Below are 25,842 nucleotides of genomic sequence, written 5' to 3'. Positions count from 1 at the left end.
ATTTTGGAATGCTATTCTCATAGTTTTTGGTTTGCTTAAAAAACCTATGAGAATGCTATTCTCATAGGTTTTTTAAGTAAAAATATGTTACTTAAGTTACCATATAATGGTTTTTTATTATTATTATTTTAAATGACTTAATAAATTAATATTTTAGAAAATTTTCAGTTTTAATTTCTAGCACTGTACATATCAATATAAAATGAAAACCCATTGGGTTCTGAGATGAAAAGTTTGAGAACCACTGACATAGTTATTTACAGATCCACGCACAATGTATTTTTTTAAACCTATTATGCTGTTGCACTGTGTTAACTATTGAAAATAAAAAGGTAAATCTAACATAAGCCCAGCCTTGGAATAGCTCCAAAGTTTACATTGTAAAGATAATTAGAAGATATTTAGTACTGCTAAGGGTTGCAAACAAATGCAAATCGTTCCTAATTGAATTCAATTCAGAATCCCAATTGCAAGTTCACAACACCTGAAGTATTTCCAACACCCCCATTTTATTGATATGAAGACTGAGGCTCAGAGAGAAAGTTATGTGGCCAAGGTTCCACAGCCAGTGAGTGGTGGACTAAGGTAGCCAATTTGATCCACACGATGTGTTTGTGTTATTATGAGGGGTTCCTTACCTTTTTAAAAAATCTCCAATGGTCTAAGATTGTGTGATAAGTATGAATCTTATAGAACTCAAATTGTTAAAGAAAATTAACAAACCTCCTCTTTGGGGACAATTTGTACAGTAAATTAGTGATTCTTATTAAAAGTAAGCTAAATCATTGTATAAATCATTGTATAAATTATGTTTTAGAGAATTAATGATTATTTGTTACTTACTTAACATGTCAGTATATGAGTTTCCCCATTTGTGGGGTAAAGAAAGACACCACTTCATCATTAAATTGAACATATGCAATGTACTTCTACTGCCTTAACTAGAAGGAAATTCTATGTTTCTACTATTATTCAATTTTATTAAAATGTAAGAATCGGATGAATGGATAAAGAAGATGTGGCACATATATACAATGGAATATAACTCAGCCATAAAAAGAAATGAAATTGAGCTATTTGTAATGAGGTGGATGGACCTAGAGTCTGTCATACAGAGTGAAGTAAGTCAGAAAGAGAAAGACAAATACTGTATGCTGACACATATATATGGAATTTAAGAAAAAAATGTCATCAAGAACATAGGGGTAAGACAGGAATAAAGACACAGACCTACTAGAGCATGGACTTGAGGATATAGGGAGGGGGAAGGGTAAGCTGTGACAAAGTGAAAGAGCGGCATGGACATATATACACTACCAAATGTAAGGTAGATAGCTAGTGGGAAGCAGCCGCATAGCACAGGGAGATCAGCTCGGTTCTTTGTGACCGCCTGGAGGGGTGGGATAGGGAGGGTGGGAGGGAGACGCAAAAGGGAGGGGATATGGGAACATATGTATATGTATAACTGATTAAATTTGTAAAATAAAAAAAAAATGAAAAAAAAATGTAAGAAAAATATGGCTCAAAAAGAACCAACCTCTAAATAAACATACAAAGTTTAAAAATGCAATAAATCCACTGGGAAAATCACTCCATGCCAGCTGATATGATTCCACTCTGTGCAAAACCATGTCCATTTCAGAAGGTGCTCAGTGCAATAAATGTGGCTCAGTGGAACTTTTATCCCATAAAGAAAGCTTCATAAATACAGACCTTGTGCATTTTACTTGATCTGCCATAGAAGTGCATTTTGTCAAAGCATAACTTTTAAAGGCTTATGAAGACATCCTCATATATTCAGAAATACCATTCTTGCAGGAAAAAAAGCAACAGTAGCCTGTGTATCCTTTAATCAAGGACATTAAAGATCTGTTCAGAGATTGCAAGGCTGCTGACTCAAGCTAACATTTTCTTGGCTTGCTTCTGGGCTGCTAGCTATCTTTGCATGTGCATGATGTTGATGTAAAATGACATTTGCACCTGTTGTTGCCAACCTAAATTAATTAGCATGGTGCTCTAAGTAGTAAACAGGCCATCCCATCCAAACAGAAGCTATTAACATATTGCAGCTGTCATGACTAAGATGTGCACATCCCTGCATACCTTGGCTCAGTTAGCAAAGCTCTCCCAATTGGGGTCGCTTGGGAGAAGAAAAGAAGCGTGGGATGCAGCCAGTCAGGAGTGAAAGAATACATTTTACTGCAGGTTTACTTTCATGTATTATGCATAGCCTTCAAGGTCACTGCACGATCATTTATAAGATTTTAATGAGATATCAAAGTGGAAGAAACGGAATGTAATTAATGGAATCATATTGAAAAGATAGGCAGGTATAATAAAAGCCCCCAATATCATGCAGTCTTCCAAATTCTAGAGCTAACTAGGAGACGGACTACCAAAATCACACCACGGTGAAGGGGCGAATGTTACCACGTTGTGATAACACTTCATTATCAAAGGCCTTGAACTCTATTCAGAGATACAATTCCCAAAATTAAAGAACATGTAGAAGTTTCTGTAAGAAAGTAAAGATAGGTACTTGAGTTAGAATATACAGATCTTTTCTAAACCCAGAGGAGGCAGATGACCTATTCCAAGACTTCAAGAAGACGAGTTTCTATTAAGTATGGATATCTTCTGTGAACCATTGGAACAGGGCACACAGGTCAGCTATCTTATGCCAGTGAGCACTCCATTCCCCAGAAGGTGTTTTGTTCAACATACAGTCAGGTTTCTTTGAAGTTGGTTTGGTTCTATATCTTTTATTCAACTTATAAAAATTGCTCAGCTCATACAAATGTTGGCTAAAATGTTGACACATAGCACAGGAAAAGTCTAGATTGATAAGTACCTAGTTAACCAGAAACTTCACTCAACTGACTTTGCACTCAATTTGGGAGAAAGAGGCAAATGAAAATAAATTAAGTGGACAACAAGAGTTTAATTTTTTTTGAATTCTGGAATATGTCCTGTGGATTGATATCCATGCTACTAAATTTCCCAGAACTTTATACCCGCATTTTTGTTCAGGGAGAACTGATGTTAAAAATAATGATCCCTAGGCTCAAAGGACGTTGAAGTCTTTCATGATTCATCAAAGAAAAAAAGATTCCATTCAGCACACTATTCTAACTAAGGCAAGGATGTGTGGAGTGGTTTAGAAAGACTCCATAGCTAAAAATTTGGGGGGAAAAATAACTCTGCTTAATCACAGAACCCCCAAATCTAGATATTTAATTCCTGAAACATTCTGGGTAATTTCATTCAGCCCCCAAGTCTGTCTTTTAAAAGGCAAGTTGCTTAGTGTGAGTAAAAATTTCTTTTCAGAATTATACTAAAGAATGGGATCTATACTTACCCAACACCCAAACAATTTAGTCAGTTTCATAAGTATGTGAGCATATGGCAGAGGGGATGGAAAACAGCTAAACCAGTTCAATGGAACCTATACCACATATTGATTGGCAGGATGACTGATTTTTTTACTCTGGTAGTAGTAGTTTCAAGGTTGAAGAGAAAAGACCTTCATGTATTTGTAAGGTATACATCAAGAAGAATATTAGTATTCAAAAAAATTTTGTTTACTGGCCATGAAAAAAATGCAATAAAATCATAGGCTTTTATTGATAATCCAGGAATTTTTATGTAAATGTCTCACAATGCTTTCAAAATCATATTCATCTTGTGGTAAAATTATTTAAAAAATTAGCCACGTTTGAAGGATACTCAAACAATAAGTGAAAAAAATGAAAAACAAAACCTTGCTTCTGCAAATATTTTATGTATACAGCCTTTGGATATGAATAAATAACTAGAAATAATGGCCAGATATTTTAAATTTCCACGAAGATATTTTACCTCACTTAATCAACTCAAGATACGATACGTAACTAGCTTGGTTAATATCAGTGACAAATTTGAGAATAGAAATTTGACGCTACTTCCTGTTCAAAACTGGGGTAATGAGAATGTGCTATTTTTCTTAAATGCATTATTACACAAGTCATTACTAATATGCCTCTCTCAGTCTGTAGCCACAAATGCCAGTACTCTGATTCACATTTCCCCCAGCTATGACTCAACAAAATTTGGTATTGGGGGAAGAAAACAAATAATCATTTAAATCTAATCAACAATACTAGACATAAGAGATAAAAATAATTTAAAATTCATGAAGAAACCATCTTCCCATTTTTAAAAGGTTAAGTTCCTCTAAGCTATGTAAGAAAAACACCCTCTGAAGACCTAGAGAAGCAGAAAACACTGGTGGCAAGTGACAGGAATTGATCCTCCTTGGCTGTGCCTGTCATGTTTCTAAATTTTATTTCCACCATCTCTGGAATGCTATGAAAAGAGAGAGTGGGCGCCGGACTATGGCCTGAGGGCTTGGTACTCAGGTCTCTGACTTTTCTTCAATTAGGAGGCCTCCCTGCCTGATAGAGAGACGTACGTCTGACTGGGGGCTTGGACAGTTGCAAGGTATTGATTAGCCATAATGTGAAGTCAAATCTGAATAAAAAAGCCTCATGATCAAAAGACCTTCATCGGAGACAGCATGCCCTCTAAGTCAAGGGTCCAGAGATTCTGATGAGCGCTGTTTCCTTTCTGAGAGAGAGAGAGTTCCAGTTTCCTGATAAAGGCTCTCTTGATAAGAAAGTCCACTGGACCTTCTGTCAGAAAACCAAGGCTTCAGATTTGACAGGCGCTTGTTAGTTTTTCATCCCAGAACACTCAACATTCAGAGAAGGGAAGAAAAGGAGATTGCTAACATCGCTGGGCATCGCGAAAGCCAGCCTTGCACTTACACAATGAAGCTACTGCTGCCTTCTCCCACATTAAAGAAAACACAACCCCTACCTGGCATGAAAAGTGTCCCTTCCCACAGTGCTGGTCCTGCCACGGTATACAGAACGATCACCAATTAAAGTATTACTTAGATCATGAACAACGAACACATGGCTTTTAATGGAATGTTTAAAAGCTATTTCTTGTTAAAGGAATACTTTTGCAGTTCTCTCAGAGGATCTCTTATTATGGCCCTTTTACTTAAAAAATGTCTTGGTGCCTTTTATGTCTACTGTGTTTTTAAGACAATTTTATGAATCAGCTACCTTGAGCCTTTACTACAGTCCTGTGAAGTAGAAAGTCCAAGTGTCATTATCCTCAAGTGGAGATGCAGAAGCAAAGATGTATACAGAGGCCACGAGCTTGTCCAAGGTCACACAGTGAATTAAGAGCAGAGGCAGGATTAGAACCCAGGCATCCTGACTCCTAGTCTGGTTTTCTTATCACAGAACTAGAATGAAGCCATTCTGACTCCCAAATGATACGTTTGCAGAGTCATGGCTGAAAGCTGCATCAGTAGCCTCATTGTAGAATTGCTGTACTTTAATGATGCATTTCAGCAATTATTGTATTGCATTGGCTCTGAAGTTATCAAGGAGAGAAATGGTGTTTCTGCATTCTCTCTTCACGTAATACATTACTATTAATTGCTGACTAACCAAACTCATACTCCTACTGCTAACTTTCCCCTTTTCTTCCAGTAGTCTCTTACTCTGCCTGTATGCATCCATTCAATCACACATTCCCCCGGATCTTAATCTCCCTATGTTTCAAGGCTACATTTGCCCTAGTCCCCATTGTATGCCCTTACCCAGCACCATGACTGACCCAAGGAGATGTTCAATAAATATCAGTTGCAGGAATAAAGGAGCCGATGAGTGGATAGAAGCACTAAAAGCCCAAAGGACAACAATAAACAGACTAGATATTTCTGACGGTGCTCTCTATAAATTAATAGAATAGATGTGTGAAAACTGTCTCTTCAAATTTTAGGGAATTTTGTTAGAACTTTGGGAAAGCTTACCAGAATCTGGTCTCCCTTGGGATAACCATGTCTTGTTCACTTTTTATCCCCAGTGGCCTGGAGCAAAGGAATCACTAAATAAGGACTTATTGAAATGACTGTGGAAGGCAAATTCTTTCTGCTCTTTCTTACTTTCTGATTTAATATACATGTAAACATTAACAAGTAACATTTATTGAGTACTGTGACAGGCAGATGCCATGTTTGTAATGTGTGCTATTACTTTCGTTTCTCAAATAACCCTAAGAAGTACGTATAGTTATTATCCCCATTGTATAGATGAGGAAACTGAGGCTCAGAAAGGTTATATGACTTGTCCAGAGTCTCACAGCTAGTAGGTGGTGAAGCCAGTGTTCTGACCCAGACCAGATTCCAAGGTGAGCATTCTTTACTAAATGGCCTCTCAGGCACACTGTACGGTTTTCTTTTTAATGAGTAATAATAGCAAACACTCAGTACTTACTATGTGCCAGCCATTGTTAAAGGCACACTGCATGGATCAATTCATTCAATCTTCATATCTCCTCACATCGACCTTCATTAGACTTGTGCTGATAAGAAAATGGAGGCCCAGAGAATGTAAGCAATACGCCTCAAATCACACAGTTAGTAAGGGTGGGACTAGATTATGAACCCAGGATCTCTGGTCCTAGACTCAATGCTTTTAACCACCATGGAATACTGTTTCTTAATGAAGTTTGGATAGTAGTCAAACTTTCCTTTAACCCATAATGCTTAATCCATACTAAAGAATACTTAATCTATAACATTTTAATCCATAATACTTAGCCTATTCTAAGGAATACTTAGAATTTCCTTAGCACACATAGTCAATATCTTTCACCTGGTACTTACCCCAAAGTGTGGTAATATTTTTCTTGTATCCAATCTCTCTAACTAGATTTGAAGCTTGTGGAGGAAAGATGGCTGCCAATTTTAAATCCTAAATCCTTAGTTTAAGAGTTGAAATCTGCTGTAATTTCTACTTACTAGTTTTAAATCCCAAATATTTAGTTTAAGAATTGAAATCTGCTATAATTCCTACTTACTAGTTTGGGCATGATTAGAAAACCCTGAGTTTAGGGTACATTATATTCACTAGTCAAGTGCTGTTACGGTACACTTATAACATAAACTAACTTATAAAAATGACTTGTATGTGTTCATTTAGGGCTGTTGAATATTTCTATTATAATACTTAGAGAATATAATACTTAGAGAATATGTTAAGCATAATTAAGAAGCTAAAACTATTTTAGACATATTTAGATTGTTTCTTCTTAGAGATATCTGATGTAAGGAAATTTTGGTATTCACTAGCATGAAATTCTAGTGCCACAAGTGAAATTGCTATTTCTTCTGACATGTCTCATTCTACTAAACATTGGGAATGTGTATCAGGGTCTTAAAAATATAAAAAGAGAATGATAGGAAGTAAAAATTTCTTAGTATATGTATTAGAACATTTTGAAAAACAGCCAATATATTATTGAATGTTCAAAGGCATGGGAAATTCTTCCCAAACACATGTTGAAATATACTTGATACTAGGCTTACCTTTGTAAGATCAGAATGTCAGACCATTTATTGTTCATGGGAGATACTGTCAAGTCCTCATGTTTTGTCTGAAACCCTCTATTTTTCTTTATTTACACAAAGCACCTTTTACCACAATGTTTTGCCAATCTTGTCTTCCCAGACACTAACCCAATGATAATGCATGGAATGTCAGAACAAATGTCAATTTACATTTGTTTCTATTTGAATTGATACCAAGAAACCCTTTCAACAGGAAACAATTGAATTTTTAAAGCTTCCTTGGCTATTGCTAGTTTGATAGCCACTTAGACTTGTTGGTCTATATAGCTGGGGTTCAGTAGTTGCCTAGTGAAGAGACTGCAGGGCTATCTAAATATAAGAAATTTCATATCATGAAGATCTATTTATTTAGTTCAGTGGTTCTCAACTGGGGGTGATTTTGTCCCCTGGGGGATATCTGGCCATGTCTGGAGGCATTTTTGACTGTCGCTACTGGGAAGAGCACTGGTGTCAATAGATAGAGGGCCAAGGATGCTGCTACCCATCCCACAATGTATGGGAGAGCCCCCTCCCACAACAAAGACTTATCTGGCTCAAAATGTTACAGTGCCATAGTTGAGAAACTCTGCTTAGCTTAAGGCCTTTGGCTCTCTATTTGAAAAGGCCAGTACCCTTGAAACAGAGAATATGAATGCTTTAAATCATATCAGTCATTTACATTTTACTGTGAGTTTACCCACACCTTTGACCACAGAAGTTTGTGATGGGTGGCAGCTGGGCTTCGGGTGTGGCAGGGGAAGGAGATTCCTAGAGTCACCGCATGAAGGAGTGCCATCATTGCAGGAAGAGATAGATGCAGAAATAAGAGGCTGAAGGCTAAAAAAAAGTACGTTTTTTTCTTTACACACAGCTTAAATGTTAGTATAGAAAATAAAGAATAGAAATGAGTATGCACATAGAACATTATACAAATGTGCAGTTGGATAATAGAATCTCTAGAAATCAGTAGTCAGTATAAAAATGTTGGAGTCAATGTTACAGCCCTTAAGAATCTGACCTGTGTCTACCATTTTAAACTTTTCTCCTACTTTTCTATGTTATTTCTACTTTCCAACCTGAAAATATGCTGTGAACTTTGTCTCCACTCGGGCTTACATTTCTTACTCCTGTCTGAAATGCATTCTACTTGCCTTTCTGTTTGTTTATATCAGGGATGGGAAAGAATTTTACATTGCAGCCCAACTCTGACCAGTTGGAATGGGTTAGTGCTTTGTTGAGAAGGATTCTGAGGCTCAGTTTGGGTTCCATGAGAAAGCTTGCCATGCCTAACTATGTCTAATATGGAAAGGAGTTGTGATTTAGTCATGGCCAAGCATCTGCCATCCCAGACTTAATGTTTCAGGGCTCAGTTATGACCTTCTCGTTAAACCTGCCTTAACTAATAAGCTCTCCTCTGAAATTCCTTAGCATCCCATTGTTCTTTTCCAAGTCAAGCTCAGAAGCCACCTTTGTTCTGAGTTTTCCATGGTTCATCCAGGGTGAAGCCATTTTGGTTTACTTCTTCTGACATTTACTAGCCCTTAAAGAGTATTTATAACATGATCCCTGTGTAGTGATGATTTGTGTACACATCCTACTATTTGAGCTGTAATCTATCTGTATTTATTCAGAGATCGCACCTTAGACATATAAAGTGATCAATAAGCTTTGTTTAGTGTTGTTACAGACTTTTTAAAACTGTTTACCAACTAGAAAAGAGAATAGCAAAAGGTGGTCCTTGATGGAATTTTTTTTTTTTTTTTGCGGTACATGAGCCTCTCACTGTTGTGGCCTCTCCCGTTGCGGAACACAGGCTCCGGACACACAGGCTCAGCAGCCATGGCTCACGGGCCCAGCCTCTCCGTGGCATGCGGGATCTTCCCGGACCGGGGCACGAACCCGTGTCCCCTGCATCGGCAGGCGGACTCTCAACCACTGCGCCACCAGGGAAGCCCTCCTTATTTGAAGTCATATATTTGTTAGAGGCACTTAAAAAAAATCTCCTTTATGATGCCTCATTTCTCATTTTGATGACCTTTGCCCAATTATAACCTTGTGTAATAATTTCCTTATTTTGTGACTTCTGTGATACTTTATATCAGGTAGTGTTCTAGGCACAGGAGATACAAGCTAAAATAGAATTTTAAAAGGAACTCATAGACTAATAGAGAAGACAGCAATGTGATTAAGTACTAGAGATATTCTGCCCCCTGCGGTACAAGGGGGACATAGGGATGGAGAGAATTTGGCCCTCGGATCTCTTCTCATCTAGATTTTTAAAGCCCCAAATCTATGTTTTCAGCCCTATTCTTTCTCCTGAATTCCAGCATCATGTATCCAAATTATTACCTGACATCTTCACAAGTATGTCTGAGGCAACTTTAACTCAATGTGGCCCTAAAGAGCATATGATTCACACCCTAAACCCTTCTTCCCCTCATCTCAGTGAACTATTTACTAAGTTTTTAAAGACATATCATAATTGATTTCTTGTTTTTTTCCCCATATCCACTTCTAAAATGCTAGCAAGTTCTTTCAGTTCTACAGCTAAAGTGTATCCTAAACCCTTACATCTCTTTTCACTTTCATCACTTCTACCCTAGTGCAAGCCGCAAAGAGTATAGTAGTGCCTGGATTATCACAATGACCTCCTAGCTGTCTCCTTATGCCCACTCTTAATCCACCCCCCTCCACATAAGCAGTCCTCCACAAGGTGACTAAAATACTCTTTTTAGAAAATAATCATTAACAAATCTCAATCCTGCTTGAAAAGCTTTAAGGCTTTTGGTTACACTTAGTTGCCACAGAATCCAAACCATTTTTTGGTTCCTACCCTCCTGGCTGACCTCATCTGGCACCAACTCACCTAGTATTCTTCCCACTTTACTAAGCACTCTTTCTCAGCCTCCATGTCTGGTCTCTCCTCTCCAGCCTCTTCTTTCCATTCCTCGAGGACAGTAAACTCATGAAGTCCTGGAGCCTTCTCTCCAACTTTCTCCTGCATGGAATGTTCACCCCTGGATCTTTCATGACATCTTACTTTTTAGAATAAATGTCAGCATGTCAGCGATAGGACTTTACTAACCACCCAATATAAAGTGGCTACCCACCAATAGAATATTTCTATTCTCTTCATAGCAATTGTCTGATATTTTCTTGTCTGATTATTTATATTTTTTTCTGCTTTTCTTCACTAAAAGAAAACACCCTGAGAGTAGGAATATTCATCTACCTTATGTAACACAGCATTTAGAACAGGGTCTGGCACATATTAGGTGCTTAATAAACATTGTCAATTAAATATTGTTGAATAGCCATTGCCTGAAGAGATGGTGTTGGCAGTAAACACATAAATTACCCTCTTTAGGGAATATTATGAAGTGATCTGTTGGCCCTTTCTTAATTAAGGTTCCAGACTTTTAGATTCATAGACAGTGGGAGAAAACCATTAGAGTAGTCTCAGTAATGATCTCTTTGCCCTCAGGTCATGGTGCTATAGAGAATGGGCTTAACCTAAAGATTTCCCACCTAGTCTCCTGCTAATGGAAGATGCAGTGTTGATGTAAAAATTAAGCTGTGGATAAACAGCCATAAAGCTTTTCGAAATTATTAGTGGATTGGGATATGGATGAAGAGAAAAGTGGGAAGTATTTATTACATTACTTACAAAGCACTTGGACTATTCCAAACTCCATACACTCTATGCTATGCTCAGGAAATACAGTGTCTGTCCTCCCTACCCTTTGGATGAAAGATGGGCCACGGTCGGCAGCAAACACATGCAGCATCTTGAATTGTTCTCCTTTTTAAGTTAATCAAAGAGTGTGATGGTGATCAAAGAGATAATAGAAATAGAAGGTTTTATGATGTTTGTGATTAGAGGGTGTACCAAAGAGGTGATTAGAGGGTGTACCAAAGAGAACTTGCCAATAGCTAACAAAGGAACAGTAGCTAAATGACGTTCTAGTTTTCTTTCAATAAGGAAACTCACACATACATGAGGCTTCACTGAATATTGTGTTCCCCTTATCTTTGCAGCAGTCATAAAATTTTAGGGCAGACCTTGTGTGCAGTTAGTGCTGTTCCTGAGAACCCCAAGTCATCCTCTTTCTAACTTCTTCACATGTAGTAAGATTAGTGGAGTAAATATTCCCTACAATCAGAGCATATTGTTTTCTAAGCTAAATAGATATAACAAACCCTCTTAGCATCAGGAACGCTCCTAGAAAAAGAAAACAAGGATGTTTCATGCCAGTACAGGGTGGGATATTTGGTTTTCAGGCAGGGCTGGATAAGGAATCTTTATCCAAGGGGCATACACTATACAATTTTCAGCATAAGGAAAATGAATGGTTGCAATATAGGAGAGTTTGGAGTTTCCATGGCTTCAGATACTAGAAAACCTGCTGCCTCCACAGTTTCCACACTTTTTCCTCAGCAAAATGTTACACAATTGTGCTGAGGACACTTGTGGCCTCTAATGGCCAGATAATGGACCACAATAAAAGTTATGGGTCCCCAGCTGGGTTGAAGCTCATAATGGTTGGCAAGATCCATTATTTCACCATTAACATCTACAGAAAAGGGAGACAATTGTCAACCAAAAAGAAAACAAAAGTACGTCATTACATGTATTCATCTTATTTGACAAAAAAATTCTAATTCCCTAAAGAGTGGATGTTGATTTTCCTATGTGTATGAGTTTCTCTGTACCTATCCTGTGTGTATTTTTAGAAAGCTTTTAATGCATAAATGCATTGTCTGTCATTCCAAGTTGATGGATCGTGATTATGGCTCCATGCTGGATTTCAAAGTAATTAATTGCATTTTTCAGCATTTTAAAATAAATAAATAAGAACAAAAATTAGAGAAAAGATGAAAAATAGATTTGGTTCATGTTAAATATCTGAATAATTTTCTCCTCCTTCCCCAATTCAGGGAATATCATTGTATTTTCTGGATATCTGTCTCTGCTTTAGAAAGAGCCAAGACCCTTTCAATTACAAGGGTGCTGAGTTATTATTTCAGTGTCTTAGTAATATTTCTTTAGAAATCAATAAACACATCTTTAGCCATTTCATTTAGTCTTGAGGGACTCGATATTTTCGTTGTGTCTTCTAGTGAACAGAACGGTGGCATGATATCAATATTTTTTTTTAAAAAAATAATGCACCAACTTTTTTTCCTCTTGTCCCTCTCACCTTTGGATGAAACTGAGTCAATGTAGAGTAATCCATTATCTATCGTGTGTGTTTGAGATGGAGATAGGGCAGCAGGGGAGATTGACATAGTGCACCACATTTTGTGGAATTTAGGATCTATTAAAATCCAAAATTGTCCCCCTTGAGAAATTGAGAAGATTATTTATTAGAGATCCTTCCATCTTGAAGGAAGGTAAAGTCCTGATCCTAAGATATCTCTGCGTTTTGAAGAAGTTGCATATTTAGCTTTAGTTATTAGCTGACTAGAAATGTAAATTTTAAAACTGTTTGTTTGGAAATTTAAATATCCTATTAAAATTATATTTTTCTAGCATAAATAAATACTGTGGCAAAAATATTTTTAGTACTTTTTTTAGTTAAGCCCATATGAATCTCCCCCTTTGTGTTATGTAAAAATATGAATTTCAGCCCTTAAAGAACCTCAATATTGGTGCAAAGATATCCAAGGCACTTATGATCATTTTGTTGAGTTCTTCATTCTTTGTGGCTTTGGTGGTATTTAAACACATTTGTTCTAATATATTTATTGACAGATGATTAAAAATACAGAACTAGAACAAATAATTCTAAAATTTGTATGGGAACACAAAAGACCTTGAAGAACCAAAACAATTTTGAGAAGAAGAACAAAACTGGAGGGATCACACTCCCTGATTTCAACCTATATTACAAAGCTATGGTAATCAAAACAATATGATACTGGTACAAAAACAGAAATATAGATGAATGGAACAGAATAGAGATCCCAGAAATTAACCCACCCTTATATGGGCAATTAATGTATGACAAAGGAGACAAGGATATACAATGAGGAAAAGACAAACGCTTTAATAAATGGTGTTAAGAAAACTGGAGAGCTACATGTAAAAGAATTAAACTGGACCACTCTCCCACACCAGGCACAAAAATAAATTCAAAATGGACTAAAGACCTAAATGGAAGTCCTGAAACAATAAAACTTCTAGAAGAAAACATATGCAGTAAGCTCTCTGACATCAGTCTTAGTAATATTTTTTTGGATATGTCTCCTCAGGCAAGAAAAACAGAAGCAAAAATAAACAAATAGAACTACATCAAACTAAAAAGTTTTTGCACAGAAAAAGAAACTATCAACAAAAAGAAAAGGCCACTACTAAATGAGAGAAGATATTTGTAAACAATATATCTAATAAGGGGTTAATATCCAAAACTTACAAAGAACTCATACAACTCAACATCAAAAAAAAAAAAAACCTGATTGAAAAGTGGGCAGACATTCTGAATAGACATTTTTACAAAGAAGACATACAGGTGGCCAACAGACACATGAAAAGATGCTCAACATCACTAATCATGAAGGAAATGCAAATCAAAGCCACAATGAGATACCACCTCACACCTGTCAGAATTGCTATCATCAAAAAGACCACAAAAAACAAATGTTGGTGAGGAGGTGGAGAAAAGCGAAACCTTGTGCGCTGTTGGTGGGGATGTAAATTGGAAAACAGTATGGAGAGTCCTCAAAAAATTAAAGCTAGAACTACCACATGATCCAGCAATTCTACTCCTGGGCATTTAAGGAAACAAAACCACTAGTATGAAAAAATGAAAATATCTCAATAATTTTTGTATTGACTATATATTGAAATGATAATATTTTAGATACATTGGGTTAAATAAAAGATTTTATTAAAATTAATTTATCTGTTTTTTTCTTTTTAAAAGTGGCTACTAGAACATTTAAAATCATATGTGTGACTCACATTTGTGACTGACATTCTATTTCTCTTGGACAAAACCATTCTTTAACTTCACAGTAAGCTAGAGTTGCTTTAGCTTTTCAGAACAAATTTTCCTGTGACCTCATAATCTCTCTCTGTATTAGCTATAGGCAAAGCATATCTGTGACAGAACTGAAGTTGACAGAATCCTTAACCTCCCAATTTTTAGACTTCATTTTAATAATTACAACTATTAATATAATCACAAAAATATTCCCCCAAATTTTCCATTAAGAGTCAGGCATTGTATGGTCACATGATATTTATGCTTTAGAAAGAACTGCTTCTTTCTTAATGCACATATATACCTCCAGTTTCAGGTACTTGAAAAAAATAACTTGGTGAATTGTCTATCTCTACCACAAATTAAGAGGAAAATACTTAAAACTATCCTCTTTCCCTAGAGAATAAACAAGTGAAGGATACTGTCTTCCATGTTGTTTTTCTTAGCTCTAAAAGCTAGATAGGATGCTACTGTAGAAATTTCCAGATGGATCAATTTGTGAAACTTAACAAATATTCTGTATGAGATGTTTTCTGAATTAGAATCTGCAGCGGTTTGATTTGATTGCAAATTGAATATATTGTCATCAACTCTGAGGCCATAATGGTCAGTACATTGTTCTGCAGTACTTAAATGCCTGTGGATAAGCGTGTTGAGCTCAATAATATGGCTTTCTTCCCTGGCTTTGATTATCTAATTTGTTTGGTTATTTAAATATGAGTGAAGAATTTTGAGTGACTATTTAAACATGATCACTGAGAATGTCTCAAAATAAGTTATTTCCATATTTCACCTTGCAACACCACCCTTTCCTTTCCTGGTCCCTGTAAATGAGAGTGAAATTAATTCCCTCTGGGAGAAGGTGAAACTCTGAGGTCCCTCTGCCTTCCCCCACAAAGCCTGTTGCCACTTAATAAAATTCCTTGGGGTTAAGGCCTTGTCTGCAGAGGGCCCAGGTAAATTGTTCCTGTTAGAGACTCTAGCTGCTGTCATTGGTCTTGGGGAATAGAAGCTAAGATAGTCAGCTAAAGAACAGTACTTCAGCATAAAGCAAAAGAAAACTCTCCACTTAGAGTAAATTTCAAGATACCACAAAATGTTTTGCTAGTAATATCATATTTAAGGTTTTCATGAATAAAATATTGGTATCTAATACATTTTTAAAAAAGTGAATGTGATGACCAGTTTAAAATTCATGCATCTCCTTTTCCTCCAGAGTGATCAGGGGCTTCTGATTAGGATGGCAAAGATAGGTTATAAGGCATATACCGTTGTGCGGAACTGCTATTAGAGGCCATGATACCAGTAAAATTAGATTAAGGTTAAAGCAGGAATGTAAATTTTATTAATAAGGTTTCTATATTTTAATTCAAAACCAAACACCCTGTGGGCCTATTGATTCTAATACCATTTAATCTTGCAAAAATCTTTCCTGGTATCAAGGGATCTGGATGAGTATTTGCCCTTTATTACCTGGAAAGTGAAGAATTTTCTTAAATCTTCACCTCTAGATAGTATAGACATAACTATAGAATTCTGATGACTTTAAGAAAACAAATATATTCATATGATTATGTGTAAACTCAAATGAGTATATGTTATGTGCAATGTATGTTATATCTACATGTCTAATGCAAGAATCATATATTCATCTATTCAGTGACCCTGTGCTTAAAATTACTTGCCTTGAAAACATTTGTGCTAAATTTACTAACCTGCTCCTTTCTGATTTGTTCAGAGCTCAAGATGTTTTGAAAGGACATTTAAAAATAATTAAGTTGAAGACACATCACCATGGTTCTTGGGCTTCTCACTTTGGTAAATGACTTCTCTACTTTAGGGAGGTTTTGCCATCTACTTCTTACGTTTTATTTATTTCAGTGCTTTCCCTGCCCTCTTCTGACTCTGCCTTTCCATCCTATAGTCTCCGTCAGGGCCCTCATTGTGGTATGTCTCAAATTTTAGTATATGTTCGTTCTCTTTCTTCATATGTGCTGCCTGCATCCCCCTTGAGTAAGACATTAAACAATTCTGTACTTTACATATATATGCGTGTGTGAGTGAGTGTGTGTGTGTGTGTGTGTGTGTGTGTGTGTATGAGTAAAGTGCCAGAGAGGATAAAGATATATTTATCAAATGCTGAAATCTTTTTTAAAATGTTGATATGGTAGAGTGGAAAGGGCATAAGTTTTAGAGCCAGATAAAGGTATATGTGCTCTAATTCCTTCTTTTCTCACCTAATCAAGACATCTGCACCTAAAATTACTCTCTTTATCTCTATTATTTCTTCCAGCAATTCCATCAACATAAAACATGTAGTACTACCTAATATATTAAAAAAGCCCCGATAGGTAACAGCTTCATTGTTAAAAAAAAAATAATAATAATGCTTGTTTCAAACTCCATTGGAAAAAAAAAATCCCCAACAAGACAGACAAATACCTTCACCTTTCTTACTAGGTGAAGGTCCCATGATGCCGAGAAATATTTTTGTCTTATTCAGTACTACATACCCCGCACTTAGAATATTTCTTTTTTTTTTTTTTTTTTTTTTTTTTTTGCTGTACGCGGGCCTCTCACTGCTGTGGCCTCTCCCGTTGCGGAGCACAGGCTCCGGACACACAGGCTCCGCGGCCATGGCTCGCGGGCCCAGCCGCTCCGTGGCATGTGGGATCTTCCGGGATCGGGGCACGAACCCGTGTCCCCTGCATCGGCAGGCGGACTCTCAACCACTGCGCCACCAGGGAAGCCCTAGAATATTTCTAACAGTGGTGTAGCATCTATAAACTTCTCAGCAAACAACTGTTGAATGAATGAATGAATAAGTGAATGAATGAATGGGTGAATGAACAATGCTTGGATCATAGTATACACTTAGTCAAGGTTGGCTCTTATTACAATGAAGCTTTTTGTAAGCCTAATATTTGTTATAAATGCCAAGAAGATTCAGAACAACCACACAATGAAGCTTGTCTAAAAGCATGATATCACTGAAGTCTGGAAGACTTGCATGTACACATTTGAGTGGTTATCTGGTTTGATGTGTTTGACATTTCTTTGAAATTTTATAGGGAAAAGTCTTCCATGAAATCTTCAGACTTTCTATTTCACTTACCTCTCTATTATTGCTTGAACACTTTGTACAGTTTCTAGTTATTTCCCTAAAACTGTAGCACCTAAGAATAATAAACATAAACTTTTGCAAAGTTCTTTATCTAAATAGAGTGTGTTAAAGTTTTAAATACTAGAATTACATTATTTCAATCATCTTTTTGGCTTAGGGAGTAAATAGTATGCTGCCATTGACTGATAGTAAATACAGGACCCATCAATGTAGGTTCATTAATTCTAACAAATGTACTATTCTGGTAGGGGATGTTGATGATGGGGAAGTCTGTGCATATATGGGGGCAGAGGTAAATGGGAAATCTCTGTACTTTCTTCTCAATTTTTTATTGTGATATGGTTGATATATAACATTATATTAGTTTCAGGTATACAACACAGTGATTCCAATATGTATATACTGGAAATGATCACAATAAGTTTAGTTAATATCCATCACCTCACATAGTTACAATTTTTTTTTTCTTGTGATGAGAACTTTTAAGATCTCTCTTGGTTACTTTCAAACATACACTACACTATTATTAACTATAGTCACCATGCTGCACATTGCATACCCAGGACTTATTTATTTTACAACTGGAAGTTTGTACTTTTTGACAACTTCCTCTCAAGGTTAAAGTGATTGTAAAACTACTCCAAAAAGTCTTTTTTTTTAAAGAGAAAATACAGGGCACATGATCAACTCTATTTTAATATCTTTCAATAGTGACTTAACTTTAAAGCTTTCATGCGTTTGGAACTTTCTCTAAAAGAGGAGTAAAAATGAACAATATAGAAATTCTTTGATTTTGTTCTTCTGATGTAATTGCATGTGTTTGGTAATATAGGGTAGATAACCTCAGTATTAATTAAATTTTAATAAAGAAACACACTATAACTATTAGCACTCTTGGTCTTAGTGCATATACCCTAGTAAAACAAATCCGCTAAAGCTGAAACAAAATCATCCTGAATCGTCCACTCAACTTCAGTGTCTCTTCATTGCCTAGAGGATTAATGGCAAATTCCTTAGCCTGAAAAATGTATCCTTCTATACTCTGACCCCAGCCAATCTTCACAGACTCATTTCCAGATACTCCTGTAAACAAAACTGATGTGACAGTAGAGCTATCAGCAACCAGGCAGAGCTGAGAAGCCACTAATACTACCTAGTTGTCTGACTTTGGGAGGTTTTGATCCAGCTTTTTGAGGCTCAGTTCTCCCATCTGGTTAATAGTACCTTCTCACTGCACTGCTGGGAGGATTGTGGTTAAGTCTGGGCACCACATGGTTCCTGGCATGAGAAGCTCTCAGTAATTAGGGGAGTATTATTATCCATAATCATGTCTTTTTATTCCAGTCTTGGTGTCTTTGTGCCCTTCCTTGAAACGTAGCTGAAAAGTCAAGGTTTTCCTGTCTACCCATCCTTCAAAGTCCCTGCTCATGTGTGAAGCCCTGACAGCCTGCTTTAACCCAAGGTGATTGCTTTCACTCTGAACGCACAGTTCTCATTTTCTGTATCATTCCTTTAAAAAAATGCTTTGTCTTGTAATCTTCCTGATCGTCTTCTCTCATAGTTCATGTAGTTATCTTATGAACAGGGTTGCTATTGAAGGAAGTCATGGTTGGGAGCTAGAAGGAAATAAATAGATGAAAAGGCTAGTAGACCCTAAACTGTGTTCTCTGGAGCTCTCTTGGGGGGCATTGTGGTGGAGTGGGGTGCAGTGGTATTTGGAGAATATCAAGTAGGTAGGGCTCTTGGTTCCATCCCCAGTTTCTACTCAGAGCATCAACCTTTCAGCTATTTCATTGTTATTATTATTTATTAAAACTCATCTTACAAAATTAAGTGCTGGGATTCCAAGTAAGAATTCACCAACAAAAGAATTCCATTGTTCTATAAAACCTTGAAAGTCATTTATCCAGTGCAAACTTCTAACTTTTAATAAGGATCAAGACTTAGAGTATAACAATCAAGGTCATGCAATGAGGGCTGACATTAGAACAATAGTCTCAAACCCCAGCTCCTTTAGTTTAAAGTTTGCCTGTTTATTTAATTAGATGATCATAGCCTTGAGGTCAGAGACCACTTTTTTTTATTTATTTGTTTTTCTCCTGACCCTAGCTCAGGGGTTTAAACATGATCCTGAAGCCTTTATATAAGAGGGCAATAGGCACATAACAAAATCTCAAAGTGAAAACAATGGACCGTTCCCACCGTAGCCCCTGTAGACTGAAGGAACATTAGATAGAGTAACAGAAGAAGCATGGTATGGATTTGCATGAACCAGGGTCCATTTCACTTTGGACCCTTTAGATGTACCCTGAATATCTATTCCGGTCAGCCTGGAAACCTCACTCCAGATTCCTGCCCTCTGCCTGCAGACTTCCTCAATCCTCCACTTCTAGGTATCACTGGGTTTTCCTCAGGTTTCTTCTGCCTATTTTGACACTAAATCTTAGCTCTCAAATGGAATGTGAATTCTGTATGGACTATCTACCTTGTCTATGACCTTTGTATTCCATCAAGACACTAGATTCATTATTTTCTTCCACCTCTAAACAACCACAGGTGTTGGCAAGAAAAGTCTGATTCTTGTATCTTGATGCATCCCCAGGAAGGATGTAGCTATGCCTCCTCTCCCCTGGGCTCTACCTGATGAGGGAAGGGAATGACCCAATTGGTCTGGGACATAGACTAGGATAGAGTCTGAAAACAGAGCAGATGATAACAGAGTCTGGGCAAGATGTTAAAAAAGCTGGGTACTGATCAAAAAGAGGACCCAAAGCAACACGGTATAGGGAAAGAAATCAGGCTTGAGTTCGATCTTGGATCTGTTGCTGATGAGCTGGTCCTGAGATACCAAACAAATCAATTAACCATTCTGAGCCTTGGTTCTCTCACCTTTAAGAGTTGTTTTGAGGAATAAATGAAATATCATGGAGAAATGCCTAGAATGTGCATGACATACAGCTGTCTCTCACTTCTCCATCCACCCTGCTCCATTCTAAACACCTGTGAGTAGTTTGCAGAAGACCCTGGTATACCACTCTAGTTACACCTTTGTGCTATTTATAGCTGTTTTAAATGTGTTTAATAAATTGTATATATTCATTCCACGCAGAATATGCAGTTGTTCTCAACACAGCTTACACATTTCTAAAAGGTCACATTAACAGAATATTAAAGAGAGATGCCTGAACAAGGCTGACACAAAGCATGGATTAGGGTGTGAGGCAGTCCTGGTTCTACCAATTGCTAGTTGCATGACTAGAACATGCTCCATAACCCCTAAGTTCCCCATCTATAAAAGGAGGAATGGTAATGGCCAAGCCATTGGGTTGTAGTGTGGCTTTAACAAAATAACGAATCTTTTCAAATAGAAAAAAATAGTATACTGTTTCGTGGATTTGTCCAGGGTAACAAGTCCAGCAGAAATAAGATGCATGCTACAAATGTGAGCCACACATGTAATTTTAAAATTTCTGGTAGCCACATTAAAAAAAATTGTAAAAGGAAACATATGAAATTAATTTTAATAAAATGTTTTATTTAACCTAACATATCCAAAATGGTATTTCATGTAAACAATATAAAAATTATTAATAAGATGTTATGCATTTTTTTATACTAAGTCTTTGAAATTTGTGTATTTTATCATTTTGGAGTAGCCACATTTCAAGTGGTCAATAGCCACATGTGGCTAGTGGCTATCATAATGGACTGTGAAGGTCTTGGAGATACCTAGGCTTTTTATTGCCTATCTTCTAATCAACCTACTTAAAACTCTACTGTTACCAAACGTAAGGTAGATAGATAGTGGGAAGCAGCCGCATAGCACAGGGAGATCAGCTCAGTGCTTTGTGACCGCCTGGAGGGGTGGGATAGGGAGGGTGGGAGGGAGCGAGATGCAAGAGGGAAGGGATCGGGGAACAGATGTATATGTATGACTGATTCACTTTGTTATAGAGCAGAAACTAATAAAATAAATAAATAAATAAATAAATAACTCTACTGTTGCTTTTTTCTTAAACTAGAATAATGGTTAAAGTATATGCTTATGTTACATATAACATTCTGTAGGCAACATTGTGCTCTGTCTTTCCACAATGTAACCAGTCTGGACCATCCTTGGCAGTTGTTATTGGTGGTTCCCTTACAGTTACCTCAGAGTAGTTCATCTGTCAAAACTACTGTTCATGTCTCTCCCCTGAGAGCCAGACCTTGGATGAGACTCTTCTGTCTGTCAGTGGACCACATGGTCTTTGAAGAAGAAGTGGAAATAATCAATTCCATGACATGCACCTTGTTTCTTTCTGAAGCACAAAACTCTTCAGTTTGTTCCTAATTCCTGTGAATAAACAATTTTCTTATGGCTGTGGTCAATGACTGATCAGGTCAGACAAAGAAAGAAAATATTCCCCAGCTTCATCAGATCTTATACTGAGTCACCATGTTTTCCACTGCCCACATAAGAGAGGCCTTTCTCTTAGAAAGTGAAGGCAGTCCCATGAAAACTGCTTACCTTGTGGAATGACATCAACCAAAGTTCTGGACCCATAGCAGGCAACTCACAAATGGATGCATAAATGCATAAATGGAGCTGGATGAATTACTTTGGGGAAACTTTGATTACTTGGTTAAGTAATATGTTATGGCCTTATTACTTCAATATTGGTTTATTTGAAACAAGATGTAATTCAAGGCAATTTCTATGCTGTTCTTTAATTTAAAAAGAAAAAGATTATCTGAAACTAGGTTAATTCAAAACCTATTGTTTTGGTTTCCTGGGTTTCAAATTAGGGAGATATTACTGTAAATAAATTACATTCTCCCTACTCACTGACTATCTTTCATAGTTCTAGAAAAGCCATTTCTCTGTCTGGTTCTTATTTCCCTTTGATCTGCTGATTCTATTTGTGCCATCCTCATACAGCTTGCAAAGAGTCTTTCCCATCCTTTCTTTATTTTGTGAAAATTTAATATTTATGGGCTGTAATTTCAGGCTCTATTTTCTTAACAGCCAGAAGCAGCATCTTAGCTCAATCATCCCTGTCTCAAAAGGATGCTTAATGTAAATTTCATGTATTTTTTGGATACTTAAGCATTTCTTATATCCCATGCCTGTCCTTGATTCAGAAATCTGTATTCATTCCCTAAGGCTATAAACATTTTAAATTCTTATAGAAATGTGACTACTGTGAGTGGCCTCATAGATACAGAAAGCTTGATTTCCACTCATTCAAAGACAAGGCTCTCTTTACCTGGGCTCCACAGGAGACCCCAAATTATTGCCAACATAATTTTCCTTCCGCCTCCTGGCCTCTTGTGGATGAGTAGCCCTCCTTACTGTTTCTATTAATAAATCTATCTCGAGTCACTTACTTACATGCATACTGTCACAGCAACCCCGGTGTTAGTCCTATTAGCCGACCACCCAAGGCAATTCCTTGTGCAGGAATGATCTGCAATGCTCGAAGGAAAGCATCTTGTGGCAAAAGTAGCAGCAGCCCCAGCCCTCCAGTCATGGTACTCCAAGCTGCTGTCTCCTTACCCTCAGCAATGAATCCACCCATCACTCCAAAGCACTTGATGATAAATATGAGTCAAACTATAGAAATCCAGTTTTGTCTACAAGTTTTTTTTGTTTTTGTTTTGTTTTGTTTTGTTTTTTTGCGGTACGCAGGCCTCTCGCTGCTGTGGCCTCTCCCGTTGCAGAGCACAGGCTGTGGACGCGCAGGCTCAGCGGCCATGGCTCACGGGCCCAGCCGCTCCGCGACATGTGGGATCTTCCCGGATCGGGGCACGAACCCATGTCCCCTGCATCGGCAGGCGGACTCTCAACCACTGCGCCACCAGGGAAGCCCTACAAGTTTTTTCAATCTGTATGTTGCGAAGGAGCATTTAGCTTAGCAGTGACTCCTTGTGACATCCAAGGGTGGACTGTCATACTGCTAGTTTTGCTAGTATTCATTCTCGGACCGCTATTAATTATTACAAGATTTTGTGGTCATTTTTTTTCTCTTTTTCTTGACGCCAATGGAATGATGCCAATTTATTGACTTGGAGTTGCTCCCTAAGAATCTAGTTGAAGTTAGAATTCCATTATAATTTGTGATTAGTCACCAAGAAAGAAACATCATCCAGAAAAAGAACGTATACGTGCTTCTACGCTAATCTTTTTGGTTCCCTGTTTTAGCATACTCTAGCCTCCCTGCTGACAGTTCAGTCAGTTGCTATAGCCAGCAAGGCCACGGGCACAGTCTATTCTGTGTAGACCAATCAACTTTCTAGGCTACAGACAAGCTCCTTAAGGGGAGCCAGCTTACAAATGTGTGCTCTCAGTCACAGGCAGGACCCAGGGAGAAAGTGTGGCCAGGTGTGGATCAGGGCAAAATCATTAGCTATTCGAAAGAATGACACAGACTGTGTACTTGTGCAAATGGTGGGTAAAGAGCCTCCTAGTTATGAATTAAGATTGTAAGTTATATTCAAAATTAACTGTCTTTGTTCCAGTTGTTTGCTCTTAGGCAGAGTACTCAGTCTTTCTGGGCCTCAATTCACCAAAGACATGACTTAGGTATCCACTGTTTACCATCTATTTTATAGACTAGTTGTAAAGAAAAAAAATAGGGTAATACTTGTGCACAATTATAAAAAGCACATTACGAGATATATAGGCCAGTGGTTAAGATAGCAAATTCTGGAGAAATCCTGTCTTGTTCAAATCCCAACCGTGTTTCTAGAGAGCTGATCAAGGGAAACATTGTCTAATCTCTCTTCACCAAGGTCCTTCATCTTCAAGGAGGGTAATGATGGTACCTAACTCTTAGGGTTGTTTTAAAGATTAAATAAAATGATACATGTTAAGAGTTTATAGCACCACTATAAACTCAGTGACTATTAGCTACTTTAGCTATTATCAAAACATTTTTTTAAAGAGCTAAAAGGCTGATTTGGTGATCTTGAAGAATTATTTGTGTAGACCATAGGAAAACATTCTTCAAACTAATGATATCAACATTATTTTTATTAGCAATAAATAATTGCATTGATAATCAAGCCACACTTTTGGCAATGATAACAAGAAACAATTTGCCATGGTTGCATTTCAGGTTTGTTTGAGATTCACATACAGTAAGTACTGTGGATTCCTTTTTGAAGCCATGTGTCTCTTGGAAGGAAAAAAAAAAACAAAACAGGTATCTCTAATGGTCTAGTGTTGGCTATATGTTTTCTTAATATGAAATGAATGTTTGAGCTGATTATACTAGTATGTGTCTGCCAAGTCCTAACATTTATTACTCCAGTCAGTGGTGTTTGTGTCACACTGTTGCCAGTGTGGTTGCCAGTTGATACTGAGATGCATTCATTAGCTCTGTAGTACAGAAATTGTGCAACGCCACAGTTGCTGCTGCTGCTTCTCCTTTATTTCTATTTTTAGTTTTTTGTCAGCCTGACTGTTCTGCCTTTGGAATAGAGTAATGAGATAATAGTTAAGTGAGGAGTCAATGAAGATTTTACAGAACTGGGATAGACTTCCTGCAACCACACCCAGGGTTTTGCTCATTTTATCAATTTGGTTATATCTGCAATGTTTTAAAGACACCATATCCTTTCCTATTATGATTAAAATATGTTTAGACAGTTTATAGCAATAAAATGACCTCATTATAATGTTTGAATTTATCAAATTTATTTAAGACCTATCATCATGGACTGCCTGTTCTTTTACTTTTTATACTTTCTGGATATACTTTGTTCCTTTTTGTTCAAATGCTAAGTTTCAGCTGTAGAAATGCTGTATTATAAAAATGAACAGGGGCTTCCCTGGTGGCGCAGTGGTTGAGAGTCCGCCTGCCGATGCAAGAGACGCGGGTTCATGCCCCGGTCCGGGAAGATCCCACATGCCGCGGAGCGGCTGGGCCCATGAGCCATGGCCACTGAGCCTGCGCGTCTTCAGCCTGTGCTCCGCAACGGGAGAGGCCACAGCAGTGAGAGGCCCGCGTACCGCAAAAAAAAAAAAAAAAAAAAAAAGAACAGAGGCTGTGGTAGTAAGTAGTCATTGGCATTTGCATTATTATTCAGAGTCTGTTCTTTATTTCCGGAAAAATACGTCTCATTAATCTGTATTTATGCTTGATTTCTTTTCTGTTAAAGAAGTGATACAAGTCTGTAGCCTTCTTCACCCCATAAGAAAAATAAGGTTATTATTTGTAAGAAAAAGTAAAGACAGTTATTTGGATAACTGAAGCCCATCTCTCTCAAATTTTCTTGTTTAGGGGCCTCCCTGGTGGCGC

Source organism: Mesoplodon densirostris, chromosome 17 (genome assembly GCF_025265405.1).
Source record: "Mesoplodon densirostris isolate mMesDen1 chromosome 17, mMesDen1 primary haplotype, whole genome shotgun sequence".
Taxonomy (NCBI): Eukaryota; Metazoa; Chordata; class Mammalia; order Artiodactyla; family Ziphiidae; genus Mesoplodon; species Mesoplodon densirostris.
Note: the sequence above shows the minus strand (reverse complement) of the source record.